Raw genomic sequence first — 22,580 nt, forward strand, 5'->3', positions numbered from 1 at the left:
AAGGGTCGACATATGTAACGTCCCCTTAGAAAAATTATAAATAACTGTGCTTAAACTGACACACAATATTTTTAGCGCAGCGCAATCAGACTTTTAATAATCCCTACAAAAGAATGGCCCTGACTAACATTAACCTATACCGTTCACAAATCACTTACCTCACAAATATCTTCGTTACTCGAAATGCTGCAATATGGCGAGCGCCAATACTGCCAGCTAAATGAAAGATTCAGACTACTGAAGGCACTAACTACTAATAGGCATAGTTAGCAAATGAAAGATTTTGATAGAGAACAAACAATGTATTTACCGTAATAGTTTTCAAAAGTCATAATATATATAGCACATCATGACATCCATTCTTACAAATGTACTGTTTCTGATGGACACACGTCCAGATCATCCTCTCTCAAAAATCCGCCATCTCACTTCCCCACATCCACCACTGCTGGCGCTCACCTCCAACTGCGCAACGGTATGCGCTTTAACAGCCAACTGCCCAACACTACAATAGCGAATATTAAACAATGCTAACCAGCCACAGACTGAACACAGCACAGCCAGTGATTTTCATACAGAGCGCTACGTGGCGTTACCGATATAAAAACCTAAACAGCCTGCTTACAAAACTTATCTTTATTTTCCTTCAATTTACATTCTAAGGCAGCGTGATCTATTTCACTATAATTTTCTACCCCTTTGATATATTCACGAGCCTTGACTATTTCTGTATTTACATGCACTATAAATTGCTGGTAGTCATCAGTAACTTGTTCGATTTGTGTAGTTAATTCACTTTTTACTTGAACAATAGCTTGCGTAAATTCCTGTTTAACCTGATTTAATTCAATTTTTACATTATTACTAAGCACTGCCATGTCGTGCTTCCAACAATCTCTTGGATCTGAAATTTTTTAATCCAGCTTAGATTCTATTTCCTCTCCCATATTACTCATTTTTGACTCTGCCCCACTCTTTTTTGAATCTACGTCAGAACCCAAGTTTGTCATATCAGAACCTAATTTGGTCATATTAGCTTCCATCTCCTCACTTAATGAGGTACCCATCTTCGTCATATTAGAGTTCATTTTCGTTATATTAGCATCTAAACCATTCAGTTTTGCCAATAGACTCATTAACATACCTGCCACACTATTTTTCGCCCCATCATTTACTGATACAATGTCACCATTAACATTAGCTACTGCCACAGGTAGACCTGAAACACTGGGATCTGATACATTCTGTTCCACCTCCGATCCATAATTAACACTTAATGACTCTGTCAAACTGCTACTGAAATTGGGTTGGGACACATCCAAGCTAAACTTCATGGGATCAAAAATCTCTTCCCATTGTTCTTTTCCCCTATCTACCCTCAGTTCGCCCTCTACATTTGTTTGCTTACACTCAGCCATTTTATTCAGTTTTTTTTTACACACACACACACACAAAGTTTTAAAAAGCACACTACTTAACTTTGCGCTTCTGATGTCTCCAACACGGTTAGCTGAGGCTGCGGGTCTGATCACCATGCACTGGGCCACCGTACCAGTTCACGGGCCACCCCTCCGGGCAGCGCTGCCAACTGCTTCCGCTGCCGCCGTCACGTCTTCTCGTAGCTCGTGGTCTGCCAGATGTCGCCGTTATCAGCTACTTCAGTCGGTGCGATATGACGGCAAAATTCATCCGCCAAGCACATCAAACACACTCACAGTTAGTGGGCTATCACCGTCTTTCTGTCCTCGTGGCGATAGTTCACTCTTAATATATGTCCTTTCCCCAGTTCCTATTTATTCGCGAGCACTTTTTTATCGTCCGGTTACACACACACTACTGCTTTTAATGAAATGTTTCATTATCTTTCCCGGCCGATGCACCAATTGCGACGGATTTTTTCGTGCATGCATGCGATGCACCAATTGCGACGGATTATACGTTGCAGCTGCAATGCAATTTGTTTTATAATTTTTGTTCACCAACCTCTTTATAGCTGTAGATCTTCGCACGTAAACTCCTGACTGCAGCTACTTACGAGATAACAGAAAAGCAGTGTTGAGGAAACTGTAACCTCATAGCTACATGCCGGAGGCCGCTGTAAGTAAAATTTGCTGAAAATTGTCTAAGTACTTTAAAGAAATGATTCGGAATGGGCATGACACTCGTACGTTAAACATGAAGCTCACATTTAAACCTTCAATAGATCTTTATTGCCGTTAAGCAAGATCATCAGCCCACATTTACAAAAATAACTAAAGTTTCTGCTCACAGTTATCACCATACCTAAAACAGCCAGAACTTTTACCACCCCAAATTCCGAAACCAATTACTTGCAACACAGTCAATGATCGGCCAATCGTGTGCAGAAGTACACGATATTCAGTGGTTGTCTTTAGTTAAAGTTTATGCTCGCCATAAAATACTCAGTAAGAATATACTCAGTACCGCCACGCTATATAATTCAATGTTCACTCGCGGTTTTAGTCGGAACGAATTATCACAACACTCTAAAGTTTTCATAAACAGCTTCTGGTCACTACCAGATACCATTAACACTGGACCATAACGCGGAAGTCGTCCCAAGACTTTATCTTACACATAATGCGAAAAGTCACATCCACCATAACCGCCTCCAATCAAAGCTAGCTCTCGACTCTCTTTCTCACTCTCCCACACTCAAAACTATATCTCCTCGCTAGGCGGCCAACCGTCTCGCATCTCATTGGCTGTCAGCACTTACGACCAATGAGAACTCACTTCTAGGGCGCGGCTCGCGCCAAAATCTAGCAAGCACCAACCACTTCTCTAGGCTCATTGACGTCATCAAATTAAGTTTCACAAAACTCTCTAAATAAATAAACAAAACAAAACGAACTATTAGCTTTACACCTGGAAATTTATTATGTATTCGTGAATGTTCTGGCTGCCTTATACATAAGCATACATACTTGGACATCCGCCATTCACTAGTAGGGGAACCACTAGTGGATTCGTTCCGACGTCGCAGTGTTGGAACACTTGCCAGTTCCTGTAGAGAAGTACATGAATGATTTTTAATAATGCCGAACGTCCCACATACTCTCACGCACGCATTCTCATTCACACGTACCCTAACACACAATACACATATTTACTTAGATTTCCGCTAATTATAATTATAGAAAAGTCACAGAGGAGAAACTAAAAACTTTCCAGATTTATATATGAACACTGCAAGTGTTATCAGATCATCGTACATAGTCACTGAAGGTGAACTATTACATCACTGTATTTATTTATATTCTTGACTGTCTGAAAATTTCTTTTTTTTTTTTTGGAATTTTGCTAACTTCCAAAATACAACTATTTTTGATCTCAGACTTTGACATATTGCTCGTTTTCACAACAAAAGGATGTACATCTAATATGACGTTCCTCAGTTTATTCCTTTATTAGTTATTAATATTTTTAGATTCGTATAATGTTAAGTGACCTGCCAGCGCTACTCCACTGCTTTCACACGCGTAGCTGCAACAGATGGTCGTGACGTCAGTATGCAGGACACAACTCGTCCATTACTGACCGTATAATACTCTACCGGCTTACATTGCAGGCCACATACATTCTGAAGTAAAACTTTTAATAGACAAATGGGCGATCGCGTACTAGTTGCGTCGCGACAGCTATCCAATCTCAGTATGACTCAATGTCCAGGCATATGAAGGCCGTTATTGCGGCCAGAGGTGGTTGTTCTGGGTACTGGTTTCTCAGGATCTATGCACCCAAATTGCGTGAAAATGTAATTACATGTCAGTTCTAGTATAGTATATTTGTCCAATGAATACCCGTTTATCATCTGCTTTTCTTCTTGGTGCAGCAATTTTAATGGCCAGTATTGCATATTTTCTGGCCACAAGTTGTCATCACCGTGCTCAACGTGGTTGAGTCGTACGCCCTTTGATGCATAGAGTACATGAGGTCTCAGATGCTAACAGTCTATCCGGTGATCTACAGTAGCTAACAATGGAAATCCAACAGAATGGCTATTCCGATAGGCGGATAAGCCATGCATTCCGTTCTAAGCAAATTTTAAGCAGTAATGTAAATACGGATGCATCCACCGCAACAGTGTTCTCGCCCTATTTTGGCGGCATATCTTCAAGAATCGAAAGAATTCTAAAAAGGCACGATATCAAGTGTGTTACTCAGCCACTAGCAAAATTGTGGAATTTACTGTCCTCGGTTAAAGACGACTTTGCCCTTAGGAAGCGTCGCATATATAAAATGCACTGGCAATCTGGAAAATCTTATATTGGGCAGTCACGCCGAACAGATCAAGAATGTTGCGTCGAACACCCTCCTCAAACATGCCTGGGGTAACCTGATAAACCAGCAGTAGCGTAGCATTGCCTGGACACGGGACATCGTATATTTAACGAAAGGGCTGAAGTTTTATCCTCAGCTGCATCTTTCTGGGACTGTGTTGTTAAGGAGGCCATACATATCCGTACTTCGGACAATCTCATGCCGGTTTTCAACTAAGCTCCGCTTGGAATCCAGCTCTGGCTGCCATTAAAACAAATAGGTAAAACAAGATCTTCCGATTCATCACGCGACGCAACGCACTACTAAGATTTAATTCAGGCCTTAAATACAGGAGAGTCCGGCAGCACAGTGATTGCCCCTAGCGCACGGGTGGATGGCCTTTCTACGGCTCTCAGCAGGGGGCACCAGGAGCGCCGCTTTCCTCCAACTAAGACCGTCTCCCGCGCACGCGTGTTTCCTGCTCCCGGCATGATAAATTTCGACGCCGCTGCACGATTTTCATCAGTCGCGCCTAGCAGCAATAACAGCAGCAGCTGGCAGCACCTGATGATGTCGAGCAGTTTCATCGATGAAATATTGTGCGAGTTACACAACACGATCTGGCGGCCAACCCGAGAAGCGTATTTGCCCCATTTCTTTTATTTACTAAAATTATATTTTAAAATTAATATTTGCCTGTTAAAGTATCAACACTCAATGTTACGTTTGTGTGGTGTACTTTGTTAAGCCGCATTGATGCCGTACTACTTTAAATATCATTTGGCTAAATACATATACTGAAAGCTTCTGGCTTAATGTCACCACAGTATAAGGACAATTACTAACTTCGTTTTGTATTTTCAATGTCCGTAAATCAATGTTAGAAAAGAAGTGAATTATTCTGGTACAAATTCTGGAATTATAAAGTCATTATCTATTATAACGTCAACGAAAACTGGTTCCAAATTCCTTTCTTCAGACCGTGGCCATCGGTATTAGCAATTAGAATACTTTATTTTCAGGAGAAAACTTGCAAGGTAAGTTAGTATCAGTTGTTGGCCTAGTGCTGTATGCTGTCATCATGGTGTAGTGGGAAAAGTGAATTGTCAGATCGATAATTCCAGGTAATAGTGACGTGAAATGTATTTTTGCCTTCTTGGTACAACAACACGCTAGGTTCCCGCCAAACGTTCTGAAACAAGTACGATGGTCTGTAAAACTCAGGCAGGTGCGAACGCTGTTAACGCTAGTAAAAAAATTCAGTTGATTCTAAATAAGTGTTAAAATTGTTTATATTATTCCTTTTAGTAGCGAGACAAAGTTACACGCTACGGTAGACAACCAAGATCCTAGCGAGGTCACGCAACTTAACAGGCGCGACGTCACAATGGTAATGAAAGATAATGAGGGAACATTGTAATTATGGAAGTAAACGCAGTGAAGGGTCGTTATCGCCTTTCATGGTCACCACTTTCGGCACCTTTGAATCGTCAAACCTTTTGTGGCTTCAGTGCCTTACAGTACTACAAAATGGTTTCAAATATCCCCGTTTCTGCTTCTTGTGCCACTGAAGGTTGTACTTTGTATTTACGTAAGTGAAAATGGTTCAAATGGCTCTGAGCACTATGGGACTTAACATCTGAGGTCATCAGTCGCCTAGAACTTAGAACTACTTAAACCTAACTAACTTAAGGACATCACACACATCCATGCCCGAGGCAGGATTCTAACCTACGTAAGTGATACGCTGATAAACGGTTCTTGAGGAAATGAGGTGGATTATTTAATGGAAAACGTAAGCTGATTTTTAAAACACGTACCGCTGTTCATATGCTTGAAACTAACACAGATACAAGAAACCCAATCATACAGGTTACGTCTTGAATGAAATTTCCACCATGTGACTATACAGTATTTTTATTATTGATGTAGTTAACTTTCTTGCAATTTCAAGTGTATAGCCATTATCAAGAGCAAAAGTGTAATATCACTAAATGTTCGACATATCTGAATGACACATCATCGTCAAAATAAACCAGAGATATGTTGTGATACACAGTTCAGTCACATTTATGTCACCACCGCTTATGTTCGATGTCACCGTGCAATAACCAAAATGCCATATACGATAGGTGCCAGCTCTGATCCGTGGCGGCTCGGTTTGCTGGTCTAACTACCTCTGGCACCGGTATCGATAGTCACCTCTCTTGTGATAGATCTTTGGTTTTCCTGGTTGAGGTGGAGGATCGGCACGGCGGCAGGGAGTTGTGAACGGCACATGACGAAAGGAGGAGGGCTGGAGCAGCAATGCCTGGCGGCGGGGTTTGGTTGGGCCGATTTGGGTTTGACAACACATGTATCCAGCCGAGCGACTTGTCGAATGTTGGGCAGCCACATAAGTATGAGGCGAGGGTCGTACGCTGCAGCTTTTGTGACGGGGGCCTCCTTCTGTTATTTGAAGAGGAGTTAAAATGATAATTCACGATGGGGAAACTTCACCGTAACATAATGGCCCTGTTCTATTGTTTACAGGAAAATTGGCGCAGTATTACTGTATCGTGTTCACTGAGTAATGTGTATTAGTTGTTCTGCAGTGCGCCTTGGCTTGAGAGGGGCCAATACTGGTTAGCGCGTCTTCTTTGAAGCCACGTGATTCTGTTAATTGGTAAACCGTTTGTGTGCGTCCGCTTTGGATGCGATGCTATGAATTGAAGTGGTAATACCGGTGAGTGGCACTGTTCCCGGTGGCAATGTCATAGTACCGTATCAGGTACTGGGTACGAATTTCAAATCTAATTTTGAATTAGTAAAGTGCATTCATTCTAACCTACGGATATGTATTTCAGTCGTAATTGAATTACGTAGGACTGCTACTGAGTGAAATTTTCTGCCTTGCTTAAGGGTTGATCTGCAACTGCTCTGTTTGTCCCTGCACCTTGTTAGTTACAAGTGCTCGGTTATCGCCTTACCTAGACAGAGGCGAATATATTTATTGTGTACGACCAAATCCATTCTCCCGTGAGATCACCGATGTGAAGAGCTGTCGGGCGTGGTCGGCACTTGTATGGGTGACCATCCCGGCCGCCATGCGCTGTTGCCATTTTTCGGGGTGCACTCAGCCTCGTGATGCCAATTGAGGAGCTACTCGACCGAATAGTGGCGGCTTCGGTCAAGAATACCCTCTTACGACCGGGAGAGCGGTGTGCTGACCCGACGCCCCTCCCATCCGCATCCTCCACAGACGATGACACGGCGGTCGGATGGTCCCAGTAGGCCACTCGTGGCCTGAAGATGGTGTGCTTTTATTTAAGTTTGGATGTAACTATTTCTTTGATCTAAGGTTACGAGTTGTATTTATTTCCCTAAAGCGTGTCTCATTTGTAGTGTATATTCCGCTATTGTTTGAGAGTGCTGCCTTGTGTGTGATTTATGTTCACAGTTGATTGCGAAACACGCGAGTGTACCTTGGTGTCTGCAACCGTGACTTCTTTGCCGCTACCTTGGCGGCACCCTGCCCAACACCCAAAGTCTAAGTTATTGCCGTGGGAGTGCTTTGCCGCGTCTTCGGTCATACTTAGTAAAAGTTGAGTAGTTATCTTGTTCCTTGGAGCTATACCTGGGTTGGGCGACCGCATCCAGGGTTGTAGGCTGTGGAGTTTAGCTGGATTAGCTCATGAATTTTTGTGAAATCAAATTTCACTCTTACTGCTCATGAACTCAGATGCTTTGTGGTTACTGGATACTGATTCCTTTTCTTATATTTGTAAATTTCAGTAGATTGAAACTTTATATGACACTATAATTCTGATGGTTTTCATGTTGTTATTAATCTGGAATTTATATGATAAGTATGTTTTTCTTAAATAAACGTTAATTTGGAGAAAACTAACTATGTTATGGGTCTTCCTTTCACGTGTTGATGTTACATCCTTTCCTATCCTGAACCCGTTTCCTGAGTTTTAAGCAGTAGCAGTGAAGGGTGTACAGGGTGTTACAAAAAGGAACGGCCAAACTTTCAGTAAATATTCCTCACACACAAAGAAAGAAAATATGTTATGGGACATGTATCCGGAAACGCCTACTTTCCCTGTTAAAGCTCATTTTATTACTGCTCTTCAAATCACATTAATCATGGAATGGAAACACACAGCAACTGAACGTACCAGCGTGACTTCCAACACTTTCTTACAGGATATGTTCAAAATGTCCTCCGTTAGCGAGGATACATGCACCCACCCTCCGTCGCATGGACCCCCTGATACGTTGATGCAGCCCTGGAGAATGGCGTATTGTATCACAGCCGTCCACAATACGAGCACGAAGAGACTCTACATTTGGTACCGGGGTTGCGTAGACAAGAGCTTTCAAATGCCCCCATAAATGAAAGTCAAGAGGATTGAGGTCAGGGGAGCGTGGAGGCCATGGAATTGGTCCGCCTCTATCAATCCATCGGTCACCGAATCTGTTGTTGAGAAACGTACGAACACTTCGACTGAAATGTGTAGGAGTTCCATCGTGCATGAACTACGTGTTGTGTCGTACTTGTAAAGGCACATGTTCTAGCAGCACAGGCAGAGTATCCCGTATGAAATCATGATAACGTGCTCCATTGAGCGTAGGTGGAAAACATGGGGCCCAGTCAAGACATCACCAACAATGCTTGCTCAAACGTTCACGGAACATTTGTGTTGATGACGTGATTGCACAATTGCGTGCGGATTCTCGTCAGCCCACACATGTTGATTGCGAAAATTTACAATTTGATCACGTTGTAATGATGGCTCATCCGTAAAGAGAACATTTGCACTGAAATGAGGATTGACACATTCTTGGATGAACCATTCGCAGAAGTGTACTCGTGGAGGCCAATCAGCTGCTGATAGTGCCTGCGCACGCTGTACATGGTACGGAAACAACTGGTTCTCCCGTAGCACTCTCCATACAGTGACGTGGTCAACGTTACCTTGTACAGCAGCAACGTCTCTGACACTGACATTAGGGTTATCGTCAACTGCACGAAGAATTGCCTCCTCCATTGCAGATGTCCTCGTCGTTCTAGGTCTTCCCCAGTCGCGAGTTATAGGCTGGAATGTTCCGTGCTCCCTAAGACGCTGATCAATTGCTTCGAACGTCTTCCTGTCGGGACACATTCGTTCTGGAAACCTGTCTCGATACAAACGTACCGCGCCATGGCTTTTGCCCCGTGCTAATCCATACATCAAATAGGCATAAGCCAACTCTGCATTTGTAAACATTGCAGTGACTGCAAAACCACGTTCGTGATGAACACTAACCTCTTGATGCTACGTACTGATGTGCTTGATGCTAGTACTGTAGAGCAATGAGTCGCATGTCAACACAAGCACCGAAGTCAACATTACCTTCCTTCAATTGGGCCAACTGGCGGTGAATCGAGGAATTGCAGTACACACTGACGAAACTAAAATGAGCTCTAACATGAAAATTAAGCGTTTCCGGACACATGTCCACATAACATCTTTTCTTTATCTGTGTGTGAGGAATGTTTCCTGAAAGTTTGGCCGTACCTTTTTGTAACACCCTGTATAAAACGTGTCGGGGGGACTCGAGAAACACTGCAGTAGTTGTCTTAATGCGGAAACGGAACGGTTTTTCTGGCATCCTAAACGGCATGATCATTGGATTTGGGGACACGGTTGAAAGCATTTACCATGCATTTTGTAAACTGTTCACGTTCGGTCTTGATCAAAGTGTACAGCGCGTGGTAAAATGACGCCATACCTGTGGTGCACCACGAGCCATAAATGTCAGGGTCGAGCGACGGCTGCGGAGATGTGTACGGGCAAACAGAAGTGTAACTGTTGAGCAACTGACTGCCCAGATGACCAAGGCGCTGCCAACAGTGTCTCCTCAACGACTTCCGCAGCAGTCACCTAGTTCACGCACCCAAGCTGACTGCTGTTAATTGGGGACGATGTCTGGGATTTGCACGCCGTTACCACAACTGGACGTCCCCTAAGTGGCAACAGGTGATCTTTCCAGATGAATCACGCTTGATGCTTCATCGAACAGATGGACGTTGGCATGTACAGTGTGAAACGTCTGAGAGCAAACACCACGGAAGAATTGTCGAAGCGTTGTGGTTCGAGGAATCTTTTTCGTGGCATCCCACGGCCGATCTTGTCATTCTGGAAGTCACAACCGATCAACATAACTATGCGTCTATCCTTGTGGACCATGTTCACCCCTATGTACTACCTGTTTTTCTCGGCACCACGGCATCTACCAGCAGACCAGTACAACGTGTGTAAGTAGGCTGTTTAGGTTTTTATGTTGGTAACGCCACGTAGCGCTCTATATGAAAATCATTGACTGTGCTGTGTGAAGGCTGTGGCTGGTTGGCATTGTTGGAATATTCGCCATTGTAGTGTTGGGCAGTTGGATGTGAACAGCGCTTAGCGTTGCGCAGTTGGTGAGCCGCCAGCAGTGGTGGATGTGGGGAGAGAGATGGCAGAATTTTGAGAGCTGACGATCTGGACATGTGTCCATCAGAAAGAGTAAATTTGTAACACTGTATATCATGAACTGACTTTTGAACACTATTAAGGTAAATAGATTGTTTGTTCTCTATCAAAATCTTTCATTTGCTAACTATGCCCATCAGTAGTTACTGCCTTCGGTAGTAAGAGTATTTTATTTAGCTGGCAGTATTGGCGCTCGCTCTATTGCAGTAGTTCGAGTAACGAAGATTTTTGTGAGGTAAGCGATTCATGAAAGGTATAGGTTATTGTTAGTCAGGGCCATTCTTTTGTAACAATTATTGAAAGTCAGATTGCGTTGCGCTAAAAATATTGTGTGTCGGGTTAGTGATGATCAGAATTAGTGAAGAGAGAAATGTCTGAGTACGTTCAGTTTTGCTCAGTTGTTTGAAAATCAAATAACGTAAGGGGTTTATCAGCACATTCAGTCATAAATTTTTCTAAGGAGAGGCTTCATGTGTCATACAGCCACAGTGTAAGTACGTGGTTCGGCGAGCGCCAGAATCAATTCACTGTATTCCTCTTTTCGCCAAATTCCACAATTTCGACACTTTCGATAATATATAGGACCACCTCAATCGCACTGTTCGCTCCATGGATCATCAACCGAGGAACCTAATGCGTTTGGCCTAAACACTGAGGCCGGCATGGATCCGCATTCCTGACAGTACGTCCCGCATATTCATGGACTCCTTTTGCTGCACATCTTGCAGTGGTCCACATTGCAAAAGGTGTTCTTTTAAGTGTTAGACAGATGGTCAGATTAATGTCATTGGACAGTATACTCCGTTTTATTGCATTTAGTCTAAACATCATTTTTGTCTTCAGCAAAATACATTTGGCTTCAAACATAAAGGTGATAGGAAAAGAACCCACTACCGCAGAAATGGTTACTATTGTTGAGGTGGCTTCCTAACCGTGCTTGAGCTATACTACTTCTTCACTGAGCAACACGGAACAATGTTGAAATAACGGTTGTCACTGCAGATTATGACACAACTAACAATAATTTATTAAAAGAAATTTATAAATGAAGCTGATGATAGTAGTTAGGCGATGTGACTGAGCGTAATTTTGATATCAAATTGACATTTAAATTAATTACCCTCCCCTCCACGCCAATCCTCACCCCCAAATGACGTCAGGCATTTTTCTCAGCCTGCACGTGATTCCCAGCGGCAGTTCCGAATTTTGGTGGAAATTTCTAGTTTTTGCAGGTTTTTCGAATTTTGAGGGGTAATTTCGGTGGGAATTACTTAGTCCTAGGGGTTTGCTGACATCCAACTCCCACACAGAAACAGGCGGGAAATTAAAAATGGCGGTGCCCTTTCCGGGACTCGAAATCTGGTCCTTCTGGATGGAAAGCCCAAGTGCACTCGCAAAACATGGAAACTGTTCAACTGCGGGAGAGGAAGGTTAGGTTCGTGTACTTTATTTATTTTGGTTGGGAAACTGCTGTAAATATCGGTACTAATTACGAAACTAGTCATACTAATCGGTCCTAGTTACACAACTACATGCATAGTACTACAAAATCGCAATACAGCTCAAAAAATTGACGATGCCATACAACTTGTGTTATCCTGCTGGGAAAAAAGTTTCACAACACCACTCGAAGATAGTGGCACGCACACTCAAACTCCACCCTTCACCTACAATCTTGCAGGAAAAAGACTGGGTGTGTAATGTACTATCTTTACTTTTTTTGTTGTTGGGAGATATATACAACTGACAAGATGTTGGTATCAGATGTTAACAAGTTTATTACCTGTGAGCATACACCTGAGGACTGTATCTATCGCTGTTTGATGTCATAGTTCACTACAGACACCTGCTCAACAATCACTCTGCAGTTCAAGTCATCGAAGCGAAAACGCTCTACCACAACTGAAGGAAAAATGCATCACTGTTCTAAGTGCGCTTCGAAATTGTCACGATAAAACCAGCACTCATAGTTAATGAGTCATAATGCAACACACGTACCAGGGATCGGGAAAAAACATCGCAATAACAAAACTACTGCAAAAATTGACCCCACAAGAATGCAGAGTGGCAGCAGTTGCAGCTGGGTCCTCATCCCTGGGCGCTCATAAACTAACCAACGTGAAACTAGTCTTACGCTGCGTAAACCCCCACCTACCCCCATCCCTCCCTCCCTCCAAATATGGCTGTCCTCATTGTAGGCAGGGATTGAAGCCTGTTCTTCTATCTTGGCGTGGTGGTCCACAAAAGGATTCTTCTGGTGGCATTGATGTATTGTCTCCAATCTGCGGAATGAGTCATAGACAGACAAAAGACAAGAACCAGACACTTCTTGAAACCTGTTAAACGTCTTTCTCGGAAAGACTGGACCACCTTGGAACAATAGTGACTTGGAAAGCAGGAAGCCCTCCACCTAAAGCGACCACAGACCATGCCATATCTGGGAGCACAGTATTCTTCAGCTGCAACCAGATCAATCTGCATGCTGTGGCATGAGCTCGCCACAGTCGCTGAGCACCTTGAGGCGACAGTTCTTCACCGACACAAAAGCATGTACAGTCAGTTGATTCAAATGGTTCAAATGGCTCTGAGCACTATGGGACTTAACTTCTAAGGTCATCAGTCCCCTAGAACTTAGAACTACTTAAACCTAACTAACCTAAGGACATCACACACATCCATGCCCGAGGCACGATTCGAACCTGCGACCGTAGCGGTCGAGCGGTTCCAGACTGTAGCGCCTTTAACCGCTCGGCCACGCCGGACGGCTACAGTCAGTCGAAAAATAGGAGGAAAATGGAGGGCTGCACCAAGTGCAATTTGTTCATCTAAAATATAGCAACACAGACCCACCCCCACATGCCACACCCCTGGTCAGGGTGCAGCTGCGTCGCCGACCTTATACACACACCCACCCACACACCAGGCACGCCCCAACGCTAAAATAGGCCTGCCATTCTGCGATGGAGAACAATTGTATTTAACGTCATGTTAATAAATGTCCTATTTCCACGATAATACGGGCAGTCCATTCTCTTTTAGCTTACGGGTAAAGTCGGTACAGTTTGTACATTCTGCTGCAGGATACAATTCACACCTCATTATTTTGCGACATCCACTGAGGTGAACCACCGCCAATTACATTCAGAGGTCTGCCTATACAACTCCTATACACATCCACCCTTCGTAAAATTGGATAAAAACTTCCACTATTTTGTAGCGAAAATTACCGACTACCACAAAACGTCCTCATTAGCTCAAAACCGTCGTTGAAGCAAAGAAAAAGTCAGAATTTAAATTTCAAAGAAAAAATATCTGTGTCAAGCAATTTCTTTTAGCTTAATGGGCAAATTACACGACCAGAGACGGTCTCTCGCATTCAAATTAGTGTCTGTAAATGAACTGTCATGCACATGTGTATTACAAACATTTCATACATGTGACATAACACTAGAGAATACAATCTTTCACCGCATTAGCTCACATATCGCAAAAGCACAATCATATTTACATTCATCAACAACACTCTATAATTCAAGAATACATTGCTATTTTGTACACTATGGCAAGTCCCGTTTTGCCAGTGCATTGCTATATAACACCGGTGTTTATGAAACAAATCGTGAGAGTGTGTCTTGTAACAGAACCTCCTACAAGATTTTACCGCATCCCTCGCTCTCTCCCATTGACTAGAAACCATTTACCGTATGTATGCTTGCATTTGACATTTTTGCTCCATAACTATGCTCTACCGACATATCTATAAACTTCCTATCATGAGGTAGATTCTTGTGTTCTAGTTTTGTAAGCAGTTTCATTATCACGGCATGTTTTATACTATCTACTCATATGCCGAATGGTTCCAAAACGAGCTTAAATTCAAGTGGTTTCTACAATTAAAGGTTCTGAAGTATGACATAACACAGTACTTGGGGTAACACCTCTTTTTTAAAAATGCAATGGCAATGATGAGAATAAAAATAGTCATGAGTCCACGAAAATAGATACATCTGACTTCTATTAGTTTTATGAGCAAAATTGATGTACTTTTGAGAGAATTGTTGTTGTTGTTGTTGTTGTTGTGGTCTTCAGTCCAGAGACTGGTTTGATCGAGCTCTCCATGCTGCTCTATCCTGCGCAAACTACTTCTTCTCCAAGTAACTACTGCAACCAACATCCTTCTGAATCTGCTTAGTGTATTCATCTCTCGGTCTCCCTCTACGATTTTTACCCTCCACACTGCATCCAGTACTAAATTGGTGATCCCTTGAAGCCTCAGAACATGTCCTATCAACCGATTCACTCTTACAGTCAAGTTATGCCGCAAATTCCTCTTCTCCCCAATTATGTTCAGTACCTCCTCATTAGTTACGTGATCTACCAATATAATGTTCAGCATTCTTGTGTAGCCCCACATTTCGAAAGCTTCTATTCACTTCTTGTCTAAGCTAGTTATCGTCCAGGTTTCACTTCCATACATGGCTATATCCTATACAAATACTTTCAGAAAAGACTTTCTGACACTTAACTCTACACTCGATGTTAACAAATTTATCTACTTCGACCATAATCATTTATTTTAATCTCCATACAGCAAAACTCGTCTACTACTTTGTCTCATTTCCTAATTTAATTCACTCAGCATCACCTGATTTAATTCGACTGCATTCCATTACCTTCGTTTTGCTTTTGTTGATGTCCATCTTATATTTCCCTTTCAAGACACTATCCATTCCGTTCAACTGCTCTTCCAGGTCCTTTTCTGTCTCTAACAGAATTACAATGTCATTAGCAAACCTCAAAGTTTTTATTTCTTCTCCATGGATTTAATTCCTACTCCAAATTTTTCGTTTGTTTCGTTTACTGCTTGCACGGTATACAGATTGAATATCATCGGGGTTGGGCTACAACCAAGGCTCACTCCCTTTCCAGCTACTACTTCCAAACTTTAACCAGTTATACCACTCCTTGAAATAGAACTTTCTGTAAGATTTTACCGCATCTGTGTCTTCTCACATATCGAAAAAACAAATACGGTCTGGGTGTTGATATCAAGCAATCGAGCATTAGATCACGTGGCCAGTGTTCGAAGTCGCTTGCACATATTTGCCTAAACTTTGGCGACTGCGCTGGAGGAAGAATATATCCAGCAGACTATAAATAAGAAGTGCGGGTTCCTGTATTTGTCCTTCATAAGCAGTTTAATACATTGTTTTTTCGGCTGTAACACATCCAAGCAGGGTAAGACTATAATCTTGTACACGTCCGTACACTTTGTTTTTCTACCATGACTTCAAGGTCTGTGTCAGGTGTTAAAGCGATATTATCATGTTTCGATCCCTTGGCTCTCACAGCTCCCACAACATAGGGATATAGGAATAAAACACAGAGGCTATGTTTCTCACTGGCAAAAATGTGGAAGACAGCGCAACACATGGAAACTGGAAGAGTTCGGGGCATTGTAGAGCGTTTCCAACGATATGCGGTGGAGATCACCTATACAGTTTATCTCATCTTCCATAGCGAAGGGATAGCGGGTGTGTCGGTGTTCCGTTTCGACGAGCATTGTTTCCTCATTTTGTAGTCATTTATATGATTACTGTTCCATTATTGACCACTGCCAGAAGGTGCCATTTACAACGCGCGCAAAGTAGTAGAAATCAAAAGAGGTACTGTTATCTTATTGGTGAAAAAAGAAATAAATGAAAACATCTGTAGGGCATTGTAGCAAAAGGAAATACGACGTCTACAGCATTGAGGAACGCTTCCAAACAACTGTGTGAAGGTGATCACCTCTACATTAATCCCATGTTCCACAGTGACAAGCAGCAGATATCCAGTTCTCGGCCAAGGCCCTCTCCACCCCAACCAAGTGGTGACAGTCTATCATTATGTGGTAATGAACAGCATACCAGCGGACGGGCAGGATGGTATACACGCAGTTGATATGCGGCGAAGTTCAAATGGTGCAAATGGCTCTGAGCCCTATGGGACTTAACTTCTGATGTCATCAGTCCCCTAGAACTACTTAATACTAACTAACCTAAGGACATCACTCACATCCATGCCCGAGGCAGGATTCAAACCTGCGACCTTAGCGGTCGGACGGTTCCAGACTGTAGCTCCCAGAACCGCTCGGTCACTCCGGCCTGCTGCGGCGAAGTACTGCAATACACAGCGCAGTTGACAGTGCGATTAATTTTAGCAATTTTACTAGTGACACAGCAAAATAGTTCCCAATTGTGCATCATCTCTAAATCACCGCTCCACTACTTTGCAAGTACCGTTAACTAGATTGCGAATGCAACTAGATAACTGTGCAACACGTCCATTCGACCATATACACCAAAGAATACCAGAGAGAGTCCTATGCCGATGCAATTTGGTTATATTTGTACTTCCAGGACATCAGTCATTTACCATTACGACTGGACACCTTTCCCTGTGCCGACGGGCGTCACACAGCATTCATGCATTCATATGACATTGTCCTTGACCAGTCGTCCTTGCAACACCATTCTTACCCAGACACCAATCTAAAAGCACAAGATCTCTCCAGATGCGTGGGTGTCGACTGGGTAACGCATCTTATCGGTGTAGAGAAGACATGACAGTGTTGCGGCTATATAAGAGATGCTGAAGAAGAAACGTAAGGTTTAAACATGATGATGCACCAGACGGATGGAGTATGAAACAATTAATGTATATAAACTGTGCTATTACCTCTGAAGCGTTTTTACACCGTCTGGAGTCACTACCAAGAAGGTACCGGCATGAGCGAAATGATCATAGAGCATAAACACACACACACACAGTTCCACGGGTCTGCGCCTAAAGGATGCTATTTTGTTAATGTGTAAATTGTAAACTTTCACAGCCGGAATTGTGAGAACTAATAAAACATAGCGGGCTGTTATGCCGTCGTCGAAGGTATTCCGCTTTAAAACCCGATGCTCCTGAAAGATGGGGAGGTAACGTCGTGTTTTAAAGTGGAATCCCCTCGACCACGGCATAATAGCCAGGAATATTTTATTAATTGTGTATGTTGTTAATGCTATACAGTTTTCGACTCAAGTGTAGGTTGAAGAAAACACATGATGTCATTTGGAGCAGGGGGTGGGTGTGGTTCGATGGGTAATTAATCTATTAATCTCATTAATTAGGATATAAATTTGGTAACCACTGTTATGAAATTGCTCTCGGAGACCCAGTACTCTATTGCTGATGATGTTCGGTAGTAAAAATCTGTCACTCTGGTCCAATTTCTGATTTGGGTTGACGAGGATTAGCTTAATTAGTAGCATGTCCAGCCTGGCTCTGCAGGCAATGATAGTACATACGTCCCTGGACTGTCTGCTGACATGCTCATGCAAAAGCATGCACGCACACACTCAAACTGCGACGCTCTGAGCATACTGTGTCACTGTGAAACTCTGGCGGTACTGACTGCTGAATGGGGCTGTGGATTCGATTACATCCGAAGTTGGCGTATGAATGTTCTTTCGTGAACTACTTGTGTGACGTCGGATGAAGGCAGGATACAGTGCGCCCTCTACAGAGTCTAGACGTAACTACGTGGCTCCATGCTGGTGACTGGCACTGGGCGTGGCGCCCTCTCTGTCACCGTATATAGCAGCAGACACATCAATCATAAAGGGGTATATTTTGCAGGTTTGTTTCACGCTAATACGGCAATGTGTTCTATGCATGCTCAACTCCTACTATTTCCACATTCGTCGTATATTTCTTGTCCGTCATACTGATAGATTTACGTATTTGTAAGGCAAAAATATTTATCAATTAAAATAAATAAAACCAAAAAATAAGGTCAGATCCCATTTCCCAAATTTGAGATTACTATGTACATAATCACACTGTTTTAATTTGATTATTTGGCCCGTTCCTGAATTTTTTAAAAAGTCATTCTTGGTATATGTTGTTGACATAATAGTTCGGTCTAATAGTTACAAAATTTTTAGTTTAACTAAAATAGACTCTAGAATATTAGCTTTGTTTCATAAGTGAGATCAGAAAAGTCTGAATTTTTTGTACTCCTACTTTAGTGACTGAATGGTGCTTTTTTAAGATCGACAATCAGGACAGTATGTTTCAGAGCGTTTTTACATTTGGCTTCTGTGTAAAAACATGATTATAGAATGTAAAAGATGACAAGTGCCTAAAACCTGAAAGTTAGTGAAAAGTGCACCGCTGAAGCAGGAACTGGTATTTGGAGCAGTCTCGTAAGTAGCTCATCCAAAGAAGAACTCTACGAAGAAAAGAAATATGAGAATTAAATTAAAAATTCTTGTCGAATGAATCACATTTCGAAAATCAAGTCTCTCCAGCCCTTGAGCAGTAGAAGCACTGCTACAATTTCTTACGGTAGCTGTAGTCCACCGATGGTTACCTTGCATAGAAGTATCATTATCAGTAATACTAAAATTAAATACACATCCCACAAATAGACTAGGGCCATCAAGGATAGAGCTGTAGGCAACTCATGTACTCAACTCTACTGAATTCAACAGTATCCTCAAAACTGAAGAAAAGAGTGGCACTAGAGCAGGTGTCGCAAAGAATAAAGTGAAAGGAATTACCTCTACCTCTATCCTTGAAGGCCTTTGTGTTTTTGTAAGTTGCGTATTTGATTTTTGTATTATTAATAAAGATACTTTTATTCAAGGTAATGGTTGGTTGAGTGTACGTATTGTAAGAACTGGTATTACTGATTGTATTGTTCAAGTGTTGGAGAGTTTTGTTTCTCGTAATGTGGTTACATATCGCACTTCCAATACCGGTGAAGTAGCGAATAAAGACTGGTGGCTGCCGTCCAACCCTCTATTCAATAAGTTACATCAGGCGAACAAAAAGTACCGGCTATGTTACATTAAGTAGGTCTTCTATAATTGAATGAGAGCTTGTATATGAGATTCTTGTACTTGATATATGGTCGACTCGTCGAAATCCTTCAACTTTTTCTCTTATTCAGTATGTGTGTGCGCAAAATCCCCCACACATAAGAAAGAATACCATTATCAGCTATGCCATGCTAAAGGAAAACGCTGGTATGCCCGGTCCAAAGCGAGTCTCTGTGCAGAGTTCTGTGTTTGTTGCTGAGGAATTCGGCCCATATTGGACCACGTCTCGGCAGCTCTCGGCATATAGCCCTTGGAAACCGGGTCACAACTGTTACCTAAGCTGGAATGTTTGAAATTTCAATATTACTTCTGTATTCAAAAGCAGTCCGACAGTGAGCAACTTGTAGCGTATATGCAGCGACATCACACGACGCAGAAGCAATAAGAACGGCAATGCACCACGACGCACGTAAAAAGAGACCGTGATCTGAACAGTTTTCATTGAATTTTTTGAAAGGATGTTTCTGTGCCGTGTCTATGCATATAACAGTAAGGTTATGAGGTAGGAAAATTTTTTCTGTAACAAGTCACAAATGCGTGAATGTTATGAAGTTCTGACAGTTCTAACCAAAGAATATGTTTCGTCATTTACGCAGACACATCAGTTCTTCCACACATCTACCGTATAGGATAACACAGTGATTGAGGTGCTGCCTTGGATTTTCAAGAATATGGTTCAAATACCGTCCGAAGGAATGCTTAAAATTAATATCTCCGTATTTATAACGTGAAAGCTGTTAAAGTATTTTTAGTGAAAGAGACGTTGTTAACGTTGTCTACATATTTATTTCTCTACATAGTCACCCTGGTGCCGAACATATTCCTCCCAACGAGAGACCAGTTTGGTTGATACGGTCATTGCAGAATGTTTGACATTTTTGACGGAGCGACAACTTAACCTCTGCAAGCGAGGTCCTCGAAGGTGTTCTTTCAGTTTTGGAAATATATGAAAATGGGATTGGGTCAAGTCGGGACTGTATGAAGGATTATCAATAACAATGAACTCAACGCCTCAGACTGTTTCACATGTCTTAGTGCTCGTGTGAGTTTAGCATTATCATGCGGAAGGAGAGGGTGTTCCACGTGTGCCCGAACTTTTAGAATTCGAAACTCGATTACAACCCACTGTTTCTCACACACCGTCATAGTTACGTTACACACTGCCATGTTATACGTTACAGTTCGAAGCCCTCTAGTGGCAAATAGCTGCAAATACTCAGACATGAAGAATAACAACGTATAATGTTAATAACGTATCTTTTATTTAGAATATTGATGACTTTCGACGTAAAAAATAAGGAGGCATTACTTTTCAGTACACTCTCGTACAACAGCACCTGCATTAAAACTACTGCCTTAGTGTCAACACTAAATATCTCTCATCCACTTTTTGTCACACAGATGAAAAATGCTGTGCCGCTGTTTCTCTAAGATCCTGTGGCCTGTCTACATGCGGAGCAATTACTATGCTAGTTTACTAGAAGTCAGTATTCGGCTAGGCAGCCTATGTAACTAATCATGGCCGGTATGTGGGTTGTCTTCCAGATATATAAGTCAGATATAGTGGAATGATGTAATTATTGTACATTACGAGCTGAACAACATATAGCACATTAAATGTTTGTAAATATATCAGATATAGGCCCACAAAATACGAGATGTTGACTACAGATATGCCAACTGAATTTCAATCAGGCAAAGGAAAAGCTTGCATTAGAAATGGAGATAGGACAAAGAAAACTTTGAAAGCCGTAACCGAAACTATGGAACAGAGAAATCGGTACAATTCACCACTTATTCTGGAATTCTAAAATTTGGCAATGTTTTGAATTCAATAAAACCTGTACAAGAAGGTCTTAAGAAGCAAATAATTGTTTTCATATATGCCGTTACACTGAAGAACTTGTGCATCTAGCAGTAGCCACCCCCACGAATGGGAAATATTCAGAACACTGAAAGGGGAGTCATGCACGATGATTTCGTCTCACCAAGACCGGTCTTAGCGATTCCAATGGGCAATTTCGGTTCTATAAAATGGGAGAAAGGGGAATGAATACTTCTTAATGGATCACATTTAAACCCCATTGGTTTTGGTGAAGACATTGTTCTGATAGATATAGTACGTTATAACAACTGAGAATAATATGGACGTAGAAAAGAAAATATTTATTGCATCTAGTTTTTAAATTAAAAATTTAATAAAAAAGTATCATTGGGCTGCTGAGGTATTGATGTAGATTTAAATTCAGGTTTTTCTTAATTTATCTGCAAATCATTTTGCGAACAAACAAATTGAGTATTTACTTTATTATGTCACCACAGTCAAAGGTTCCCATACCCGGGAGCAAGGGGCGGGTGCCATCTCACACTTAGCTACCAGAGAGGCTGGTGTTCTTATCTCAAGAAAATGATTTAAAATTCGTTATTACGTAGGTGTCTAACAGTGTCGGAATTGAATTTTTTTATATGGCTAGTTAAAGGTCGCCATTTATCTTCCGAAATATTAAAAAACTCCGCGTCCCCGGGTCTGCATCCCCTTACAAACTGTTATATGGGCGCCCTCACCATAACAATTTACGCACTGTATAATCAATAAGCTTATAATTTTTTGGATAAATTACCCACTACACCATTGATGGTTCTATTACTGCCTTCACATATGGTCTAGGGTAGCTACTTTGACTATCAATCAAAACGTCCTCGGTCCCGGGTTCGAACAAGGATTGAGAGTAAATCGAAGCGAGACGAATGTAATGAGAAGTAGTGGAAATGAGAACAACGAGAAACTTGAGGTTCCGGAAGCAGATGAAGTTCAGGAAATCTGCTACCTAGATAGCAACAAGAACCGACTGTGGACAGAGGTAGGAGAACATGTGAA

Source organism: Schistocerca piceifrons, chromosome 4 (genome assembly GCF_021461385.2).
Source record: "Schistocerca piceifrons isolate TAMUIC-IGC-003096 chromosome 4, iqSchPice1.1, whole genome shotgun sequence".
NCBI classification, from domain to species: Eukaryota; Metazoa; Arthropoda; class Insecta; order Orthoptera; family Acrididae; genus Schistocerca; species Schistocerca piceifrons.